At 41.6% G+C, this 11,326-nt stretch overlaps 1 long non-coding RNA gene across 1 annotated transcript in view; it reads left to right on the forward strand.

The window, feature by feature from the left end:
* LOC130154421 (uncharacterized) overlaps positions 1-11,326 on the forward strand; it is a 180,717-nt gene extending 169,391 nt beyond the window's left edge. The window contains exons 5-7 of the long non-coding RNA XR_008823736.1: positions 6,057-6,359; positions 10,500-10,658; positions 11,113-11,326. This is a non-coding gene — a long non-coding RNA (uncharacterized LOC130154421). The remainder of the gene's footprint in view (positions 1-6,056; positions 6,360-10,499; positions 10,659-11,112) is intronic.

Genomic DNA, 11,326 nt, shown 5'->3' on the forward strand with positions numbered 1-11,326 from the left:
AGCTGTCACTGAGCACTGATGTTTCTGGTAAGTGGTACACACTGCAGGGATTGCTACCAAGGCTAATGCTGCTCAACATAGTTTGATCCCAGCTTCCAGTCAGCCCTGCTCTGCACGATTCCTGCACAGAGAGGTGTGGACAGGGAAAGATGGAGGGGATCACCTGTCTCTTGAGAGAAGTTTAGGTCCCAGGCTTGTAGCCTGCTTGCCATCTCAGAAGAAGTTGTCTGCAGTTTGTCCTGGGGCAGAAGCAAAGTTCAACCTGCAATGTGCTACCTGTGTAAAGAGCAACGGTCCGGGCTTAACAGCATGAGGGGGGCAAGGGCAGCGTGGGGCACAACTCATGTTGAGAGTAGAGAAGTGTAGTGGGGCCCTGGCTCCTCCACTCATTGTGTGTGATGTATGCTCATGCCGCATGTGTCCACATGGCTCACAAAGGGACACAAACTCATTTGAAACCCACTGTACCAAGTGGAGGAACGCTTGTGCGTTTCTCCCTAGAACTTTGGCTCCTAGGGTGCAGGACCAGCAAAAACCCAGCGTCTGCTCAGATGTTCCCCATCAGAGCTGTATCTTGGCATCCTTCTGTCACCCATTCCCCAAGGCACAGCATCACGGCAAGGCCAGAGAGGCAATATCTGGGGCACTCCTTCCCTGCTGCACTCCAGGCTCCTCCAAGAACAGGTGGCACGTCACAGAGAGCGCTAGCGCTACTTTGACAGGCCTGAGCTCTTAATTCCCAAGATCTTTTGTATAGGGCTGCAGTCCCTTCACCACACACTGCTTTGCAGAGGGAAAAACAGGAGTTGAGTGGAGCTGGTCCCCACCCTGGTATAGCTTCATTTTAACCCCTTTTCTGCTGCCAGTGGTGCAGGCTGGTGGGGGTGGGACATGGGAGTGAAAATCATGACCTTTGCATTCACAGCACTTATTCATGGGCTCTGTTATTCTGCACTGGCCAAGGCAGATGCTGCTGAAGGTGTCCACCATGTGCTTCTGCTTGATTAAATTTCAATTCACAAAAATGCTGCATATGACATTTATATATACTTTTATATACATATATACATTTATACATACTTTGAATTGAATAAGGTCATAAAAATGATGAAGATTAAACATAAAAGGAAAATCACAGAAAAGGCAACTCCAGCTGATGTTCACCAGCCTAGCAGACTCGATGCTACTTTTTTAGCTGCTTCCTATTTTTCCACTAGTTGTCACTTAAGGAAAGTTAAAATAATTTTTCTTTATTATGAGTCTCATAAAAAATGATCACTGTTTATTTCAGTGCTGGTTTATTTCCTTCTCTCCTCTCAGCTCTGTTTTTTTGAACCTGTCTTGATTTTAGATTTAGTTTGTGGGAATTTATTTTGCTTTTCTATTTCCCCAAATTCCAAAGTGCTATATACTTAAAAGAAATCAGATAGGTCCTTCCAAGGTAAAAGATATTTATCTTGCCTAGGTAGTCTCATACTCAGGCAAATAACATGTAGTAAAAATAAATCCATATGGAGAAAAATGATGCTTATGGAATTGTAGGTATAAGCACTGGGTAACTCTAAGCCCTTGTGCTGGCTGTAGGTAACAGATTTTTCCATTTACTATATTATTAATTATTTTGGGTCTGTCAACTGAGAACTGTGATTCAGTTTAATAACACACAGGACTAGGCTCTGTTCCTTTCCTTCATTTTGATTGTTCTGCTGTCCTTTCTCGTTTCCCATTCTCTCCATAGGTTCCCTCACACCAGGACAAAATCTGCAGGTCTGTACAGTTTTGCTATGGAAAAATGCTTTTGCAAGAGCCCCTGGGTGATACTTCCAGTCACTTTTTTGCCACATCATTTTGTATCCAGCTGCCAGAAGAAATTTTAAATGCATCATAGTCACTACTCAAACTGATAACATGTGAGAGGTCCAGAAGAAATTGTTTATAAAATTTCTGACACAGTATGTCTTGTAATGCTGCTCTGTGTCATGTTCTGTAGTTTTACGTCCTAATCTGACATTATGAGATTACATAATGCATTCGATCTTTAAACAAGTATTCCTTTGAAATGTTTGACAGAGTTATGGCACTTCAGATATTATTTCTTATTATGGACAGATAGGTCAAATCTGCAAACAATTTAATGGCCATACATCGCTACCCTTGTCAAATCAATCCTCCTAGCAAACATGCTATCAGCAGTAGGAAATTTAGAAGCCTAATCCTTCACAGTGCTAAACATACCAGTCCTCTTAACTCCAAGTGGAGCCAACGGCTCTCAGCACCTCGCTGGAGAAGGGCTCCAATTAGCCTGCTTTTATAGTAATCCTGAATGCATGGACTTCCTGCACATATATTAGGATTCAAACTGCCCTTCAGATTTACTTCATTGAAACCTGAGAAGAAGCTATGCAACCATGGGCTAAAATGGCTCCATATGCTTCTTGGCTCCAGTATCTGCTGAGGATTTCTTTTTTTTCTCTCAGCTGAGAATGCTGCTCTCAGTTCTGCTGAGCTTCAGAGAAATGTGGTGTTCTCATTAACACTTTAACCCTGATCCCAAATAAATTACCTCACACCACCATTTAGCTTAGCAGCAGCAGGCAAATTCAAAGGGTCAAAAGGGGACCAAACTTGACCCCTGAATCCTAGGAAAGAAGTGTTTCCTTGTTTAAAAAGTTGGAGGAGAAAACAGTGCCTGAAGTACACAGAACCTTGTGGAGCAAACATTCATACGATTAATCCTTAAACAGGTCATCCAAAGAAGGCTTGACAGATCTGCTAGCTTCCTTGGCTGGAGCACTGACCTCATGCGTGTGTTCCATAGCTGAAGTGCTATCCGTACAGGGAGACCGTTGGTCTCTCATTTTCTCTGGCTTGCTGTGTAACTCAAGGGGACTTGCTCTCTGACTCATCCAAACAGACAAAAGTCCTAATGAAGGAAAGGAAGATTGCACTAAGAGCCAGATGCTGGACCTGTAAGATTTCCAGGGCACTTCTACTTTTTTGGTGGCATCATGGAAAGAGCAGCTTTCATTTCAGGGAACTGTAACAACTGCCATATTCTTGCTTTTCCCCAAAGCTGCATTTTCATACCTCCTCCCTGAAGACATATCACAATATCTATCTTCTGATGTGCTGTGAAGTCATAAGGCATTTTCACACCCTCTTTTGCATGGTGCCCAGGCCAGGAAAGCACACCAAGGGGACAGCCAACACAAACAGCAGCAGATTTTACCAGACCCAGCACATGCGTCCTGGCCCCATCTCTCCACTGCTTAACCAACATCCTTTGGACATGTTTCTCCGCAAAACATTTCAGACATGCAATGCAGGGCTGAGGGAGAAGGAGACAGGGTCGTGACCAAGAAGTCTGAGAGGGAATGCGTGTGCCTGGGAGGGGATGGGCGGTGCAGTATGTTCCCTCAAGCCTCGTGCAGGTGCACTGAATAAATCAGCCCCAGATTGCTTTAAAGTATGCATGAAAATTTTTGTAGCCAGGGGAGCATGTAGTAAGAGTGTCTGGGAATGAAAGGAGGATCAGCACCAGCTCTGTATCATTATGAAAATTAACAGTCTAAATCAGAGAGTATATGGTGATTGTAGGGAGTCTCAGATGGTCTTCAACCACCAGCTGAAAGAGAAAGATGATCAAAACACAGCTCTGGAATTGGACCTTGTTCTTAAGTCAGAGTTAATAGGAATAAGACCTCCAAACATGCTGACTGCAAATGATGATTTGTTTCTGACTCTGCAGAGCCCTGTTGTGAAGAGCCCTGGAGCCATGACATATAAAAAAAGGGAAAAAAGTCTTTTAAATTGGCACAGAGAAAAAAAATTCCAAGTCCTAATGCTGACAGTTTAAATATGTAATTTTTTTCCAGAAGCCACTACAATAAATGCTGTAAATAAATATTTCTTCACTGTAACATGGTGTCCCTGCTTGCTAGAAAGGCATTTGTGTTCATGGAAGAGCCAAATCAATATGCACTTATTCCAATATAAATATTTGAATATTCAAATATAAAAGTTCATTTTATAATAACAGATTACTGGTGAAGTAGCATTTAGCTGTAATACCATAGTGGTGTTGAGTAGTGACAGCAAAGCTAAATTTACCATTTAATGAGAATGAATCAGCACTAAGTGAATAAAGGGGAAATACCTTTTTTAGCACATTTCTGTAATTCCTCCCTATTTACCTCTTTCTTCTGCAGTATTTCTCACTGGGTTTTCTTCTTGCTATTCCAGTTTATTACAGCAGTATGAACTCATATATTGACTGAATCTGTGTACAAACATGCATGTGCACACATACTGTCTATCCTTAAGCTGATTTGAATAAGTTTGGCTCATGAATAAGTGTCTCAGGAGTACTCAGTAAGTCTTAGTAAAGGCAGACTATAAAAAAGGAGGAAACTTTTAACGAAATATTTTCTCATTTTTTAAAATAATTCTGGGTTCTTTTAGGAAATTCATAAGAAGGGACATTGCAGAAATGAGTGTAGTGAAATTAGAGCATTTTTATACTGTTTCTAATACACAGAATGATATATCATCATATTTCTGTTTTTCTCATACAGGTGCTAGCATGGTTAAAATCAGCTCACATTTGTAATTACAAGACCATGGTTTGAATTGTTTATTGTTCTCAAAAATCTTAATCAGAACAGCTGAGATTTGCTGTGGCTCAAAATTATTTCCTTAATCAAATAAAAATGTTTAACCATTTCTAATAATAAGTTGAGAGAAAAATAAGTTTATTTGCTCCTATTAAAAAAAAATTAAACATGTTGAAAAACTTTTCCATGCATTGTCATAGGAAAGTTGGTGGGATACTTGTCCTGCTGTTCTGCTACTCTGTTCCTATTCTTGTGAAAAAAATCTACCACACTCAGCAAAGCCTCCAACAAAAGCAAGGTAAAAAACCCCTCCACAGTAAACCAGTAAAGAAACTCAGTTTGTGTGAGCTTGGTGATTCAGCAGTGTTTAGTAATGCAATCTCTGCAGATGCCACTCCACTAGTCCCTCATGGCGCCTGGCAAAAGCATCATCTCCAGGACACAAGCGAGCATCTTTTGCACACTGGCCATGGGGCCCAGACCCTGTGGTGCAGCTGCATTTTATACAAGCTATAAATTATTTAGAAAAGTACAGATTTTAATAAAGAGATTTTTTTTGTTGCAGTGGTTTGGGGATTTTTAATTTTTATTCTCAAAACTGAGGAACAAGATAGCATACTAGTTATGGTTTAATCGCATATAAATAGGACTCGAACTTGCGTATATGTATCATCTTTAACTAGCAGAGCACTGTAGTGTGTGCTTAATTTTAAGTGTGTAAGTAACTTCCATGGAAGTTAAAGGAAATTTTTGAAAGTGTACTTTGTATGTTTTGCCAAAGATTAATTGATATCCAAGAAGTACCTTAGCAAGTTTACTTGCATTCCCTTACATATAAACAAAGCAATTACTTTAAAGTTATATACACAGGTACCATTTCTGTAATTGCAATGATCCATAACAGCAAGATGGATCCCATGAGCTTCTCGGTGTTTGGCAGTTGAGATTTTCTGCATTTTACATGGTTGAACAGATTATCTGATGGTTTTGGCCACACAAATCACTGAGTCCTAAACCTATATATGTGAGAAATAATTTAGTAAGTAAATGCTTTTCCACTCACAGATAACCGGAAATACCACTTCACAGATATATTCAATAGAACTGAGCCACATGATTAAACTTAATCTTCCCTTTTTCTTTGTATGATCTACTGGTTTAAATATTTAAATGACTGTTAACAGGTTAATATAGGTTATCTTGATCACACAGAAATATGATATGATTAAGTTCCTCAGTGTACTTGTCTGTATCAGCTCTCACATATTCACTTACAAAGGCTATTGTCTGAACTCCTGAAAACAAGATCTCAATGAGGCATTTCTTTTGTTGGCTAAGTAGCTGTGTTTCTTCCTGGGGAAATGTGGAAGTCCATGTCTACCTTAGAGAGAATTTCTTAAGAGATGCATGTCTAAAAAATTTGCCTTCTAAATTTTCAGATAGCTGAAGCAAAGAAGAACCAACAGAGAGTCACAGCCTCAGAGCTGCTGGCAGAAGGCGACCACTGGGGTTTCTAGTCCAGCTCCCAGCTCAGATCAGGACTATTACGATCTCTAAATCAGGCCAGCCATGGCTTTGTATAGTCAAGTCTCAAGACCTCCAAGGATGAAGATTTGACAGCCTCCCTGGATGACCTGCTCCGGTGCCACACCACCTCCAGGGGCAACCTAGCGGTGCTGGTACTCAGCAATATGCTCAGCTAGAGCCAAAGGCTCAAGGAGGTCACTGCCAGGTGGCTTAGTGGAGGTTTGTAATTTATTTATATACAAATTGTCTATTGGCTCCCAAAGAGAGTAGCAAATTGGAAATGAGGACCAGGCTGGCTTGTCATTTTTGTGGCCTTAGTTTGTCTTTTCTGAGGTTTTCACTTAATAGTGGAGGTCTCCCAAAAGCAGAAGAATCTGTCATAGAAGCAAACCTAGATACTGCACTTGGTGTGGGAGGAGACTGAGGAGTCTCACTTGGATTAGAGGGTCACACTGAAGTTCTTCTACAGTTTAATCCACCACCACCTGGTGAGAGATGATGTGAGCCACATAGAACAGATTCTAGTCTGGAGTTAATTCCATTTAGCTAGAAGTCTGTTGTGATCTTGAAGAGCTTAGAAATGTAAGCATTACATTCAAATGTGATGTTGGAAGCACGTTGTTGCTTGCAAGTTTGTTCCAGCTTACAAGCCTGCTACAGCTTGTGAATTTAATTTTAGCTCTGAAACTTGCTCCAGTTTTGTAAGGTTACTGAAATCCTGAGAGAAGCCAGGTTTCTTACGTGCACCAAGAACAGCACAACGTTTTCTTAAGAATTAAGCCCACTAAAAAAAAAAAATGTCCCCCCCAACACCAAGGGCTTGAACCAGGTTTTCCCACCTGTCAAACACATGCTGGGCCATTGATATTTGATAGAAATTTCTCACCACCCCTTTGCTCCCAACAGCTCCAGCTTAGCTACAAGGATTTAATTACTGAGTTTTTCCCAGCCCCAGAAACCAGGAGACACAAAGAAGACCAGGAGCCAAAGTTGCTTGGTGCTGTGGTTTATACTGTGCCCTGCTTTGCTTTGTCTCTGCCACCCACATTGTCAATAAAACAAGAAAACTGTTTTAAAAGTTAGAGCAGCGTTGGTTTGACTAACAGCCTGCTCCTTGCAAAGTATTTGTATTTGAGCTTATTGAACATTCATTATTTATCAGACACTCAGCCTTGTAAAATTGATCCAGGAAAGGCTCGCCACATCAGCCAGGCTCCTGGTTTGCTGGTTGTGTGTTGAGGAGTGCATTGCTTTTGCTTCCACACTCAAACAGATAGCACAGCAAAAGCTCTCTGAAGCAGCCTACCAGCAAGGGCACAATAATAGCTCTTTTCCTGACCATTAATTCAGACATCATGCAATCAGTCAAATGAATCTGTCCTCCTCTGAGGCTCTTGTGGAGATTGCTGTCCTCTCAGCTCCATTGAAAGGGACCCTAACTCAGTAGCCTGTGTCTTCATTTAATTAGAGCTGTGATAACCCATGGACAGACTCATTTTGCCAACAGCCATATATCATAGAATCATAGAGTGGTTTGGTTTGGAAGGGACCTTAAAGATCATCTAGTTCCAACCCCCCTGCCGTGGGCAGGGACACCTTCCACTTGACCAACGTGCTCAAAGTCCCTTCCAGCCTGGCCTTGAACACTGCCAGGGATGGGGCATCCACAGCTTCTCTGGGCAACCTGTTCTAGTGCCTCACCACCCTCATATCACATGCCCATCACTGCCTGGCACCAACAAATTGCTGTCTATAGATAGAACACTTTTGATATGGTGATAGCAAGCATGGGAACACCCTGTGAGGCTGCAAATATAGCTCTTGTAGCCCTCCTCTCTAAGGAAGTCCCACACAGCCTGGTTGGATTTTCATTTGATTCCTCAGCTGTAATTCTGATCCCATGTCAGAGCTGAAAGTGGCACGTCAGCCTTGAAAGAGCCCTTTGAAAATGCCTGTGTAGGCAGTCTTGTCTCAGTGCCAAGCTTAACTGAGAGCAATGTGCATTTTAAGGAGAAACAGCTTTGGCAGTCCATCAAATTTCCTCTGTTTGTTGCTGCTGCATATTTTATGTCACCACCATATTACAAAATGAATACTCCATATTACAAAACTAATATTGGAAATATTTCCTCTGTATTTTATGGACTTTATTTGTGCTTTGTTTTCACACAATTGTCTTGCTTTCGTCTCTAGAGAATTAATATTATTATCAAGGGCAAACAAGCCTGGAATTAATCTGATTTAATGTTTAATTATTACTTATGATGTTTTTTAGATTACATACCAGCATTGTAGAATGTTGTTTAACAAGCTAGAACAGAGAGATGCACAGTAAGCTGGGACACTGGGATTACTCTGAGACCTCATCAGTGAGGTTTTTCAGCAGTAGCATCAACCATTGCGTGTTGTGAGTTTTAGTTTAAATTGCCATTGCTCTAATGAGGGGAGCAGGCAGAACACTTGGACAGGAAGCTGGAAAAATAATAAAAATTTTAAAGCTGAGCTGAGAGCACCCACCTGGACAATTTCATATTGAGCACAGCTCAGGCCTCCCAGCCTTCCTTTTGGGCAGCAGCTGTTGTCTGGAAGGTTATGCCGAGTGGCTGCTATGAAAAGGAATAAAAAAGGAGCCGAAAGATTACTGCTTGTGTGTGTAGTATCATCGATGTGAAGGCGATGGCGTATTTCTGTGGCTTCTTTTGAAAGCTGATAGGGTTGGGTTTCCCCTTGAGCATACCTGGCTGCCTTGCCTGCAGAAATCCTGAACAATACAGATGAAATTTTGGCCTCTCTGAAGTTCACAGATAAACTGCAGTTGGCATTAGTGAGAGGGAGGGAGTGATATTCCAGTTTTCCCCTAGTCTTTCTTTACTTACTGCCTGCCCTGGGAGTGAGGGCGTGGATCTGGCTATGTCAAAAATCCCCTTGTCAGGGGACACCCACAGCCCTGCTGCTTCCCTTGCTCTGCAGTGGTGAATTTCGGAGAGCTGTGCTGAGGAACCCTGTGTCAGCGAGACAGAGCCAGCACAGCACACAGCAGTGCTGAGGTTTGCTTTGAACACTGAGGATGACCTGAAGATGTGAAGTGCAGGTCTGTGAGCAATCCCTTCATAGGACAGGGACAGTGCACAAGTGAAATAGGGCTGTCTTCATGGTGTAAGGCTCTGCAGTAGGGAAGTGGACACATGATAATCTTTTCAGATCATTTCCAAGCTTCCTGATTTGTTAATGATTTGTATGCAGTGAAACCCTGCTGCTCAGCACTGTGTAGGCATCAAAATCAAGAGCAGGGCAGCACGATCCTGTCAAAGATGGGCTTGCAGGCCCTGGGGTAGTGCTGTTCTCAGTGGGGTTGTCTGTGTTATTCCAGAGTGGGGAGGGAGCTGCAACTGTGTCCTTAGGTCTAGCTGGTTTGGAAATACTCAATTTCTACTCCCTTTACTTAGAAGAAAAAATTACTTTCTCTTTTTCTTGTCTTTTTTTTTTTAACTTTGAGTGTTGATAATAGTGAAGCTCAAGGGTGACTAAAGATTGAATACAAATTGTTTAATTTTAAATAGGGCTTATAACCTCCCAGCAAGTTCCAGACAAAGTGTTCCTAAAAACTCTTTATTAAACATTGCTTATTGTTGTCCACATTTGAAATTTAGTTTACACAAAGATTTAGGGGTATTGCTAAATAATTACGTGGCAGGATAATCTGTTCTTCTTATATATGGTTACAATAATTTAAAAAATCTGTCCATGGAGTAGTTCAGGAACAACTATTCTTCAGCAGCTATTTTGGGTCAACTCAATGCATAGTCTATTAGAGGTATTACTTCTGCTGCAGAGTAATGAATCATATTTGCAGTCAGGAAGTCACTTGTGTAATTGTCACTAAATATAACAAATACAGGGCTATTTAAAGGATTTTGGGATTGTCTGATGTTCTGGAAGATGCTGTTTCTCTGGAAGGGTTGAAGCCCTTTATTCCAGCTGCTCTCAGTGGTTTAATATGGAAGAAAGGGAGCTATCAGGGTTTGTGCAATGGGATGTTGTCATGCTTTTGCAATTCCTTTATAAAGTGAAAAGGCACCGCCTTAATTTGGAAAATTGACTTGTAAGCTGGGTATAAAAATATAGCAGAATTCCTCTCCATATTAAAGGCTTATCGGTTTTAAAACACAGGACTAAACCCCATATTGCAAATCAAAACAGAGTCTCTTAAAATACTCTGATTGTTGCCAATTCCCTGGTGCTTCATTTGACAAAAAGATGGATTAGAACAAACTCAAGTGTTATTATTATTACCACCTACATGAAAGAGTGTTTCTTTTATTTGTATTAATTACTGATTAATGCATTCTGTATCTTCAGCTCTTTCAGATGTTTTGAATGAGATGTATTGCTTTCCATAGTTTCTTGTCTAAAGGGAACCCTGACAGAAAAACTGGTGTCTCAGCCACCATGCACAAGGAACCACGCAGAAGGAAGTCACTGATGTGCTCAGATGCTGTACTTCAGGAAACACTCTGGGTGAGATTCTTGGAGAAGTAAAAATAAGTTCAGAGGTAATATTGCAGACAGCTAATTTTCCACCTGACAATAATGTTGTGAGTAAATACACTAATTCATTTTACACTGGAGCACAGAAGGAAAAAGGAGCTGAATGTGTGGGGCTCCTTGGGCGTGTGGTGACTTGGGAGCAGCCCAGAGCTGCAGTTTGCCAATGTGGGAGGAGAGCAGGGCAGCCCAAACAGCCTGATAGCCATCCAGCCCAGCAGGGCTGTCCAAACAGCTCCTCCAAGCAAGCTGGCATTGCTGACATCATCTGCCTTTGATAAAGCTCAGGGGCTTTTATTTGTTTGGAAAGAAACACTACAGAATGGCTCCTATCCCAGTGAATTTGCATGCTAACTGGGACAGAGAGGGTGTGGGATGTCGTAGCCAAAGGGCTTGCAGCTGCTAATATGGCTCTTGGTCGTTACAGCCTAGTTGTGGCAATGATCTCACCTGGGAGGGCCTTTTCATACAAATCCTCTTGGTCTCACCATTCAGGATGAGCAAAGGCCTTTTGTCTGCTTGGAAAAATGCACTAGAAGCAGCAGTCACACAGGTAGGTGGAGGACATTGCACTTAAGAACCTTAAAATGTTACTGAGCTCTTGTTTAGTCTGTGGAGATCTCAAAATGGAAGAATCCAAA

Source organism: Falco biarmicus, chromosome 8 (assembly GCF_023638135.1).
Source record: "Falco biarmicus isolate bFalBia1 chromosome 8, bFalBia1.pri, whole genome shotgun sequence".
NCBI classification, from domain to species: domain Eukaryota; kingdom Metazoa; phylum Chordata; class Aves; order Falconiformes; family Falconidae; genus Falco; species Falco biarmicus.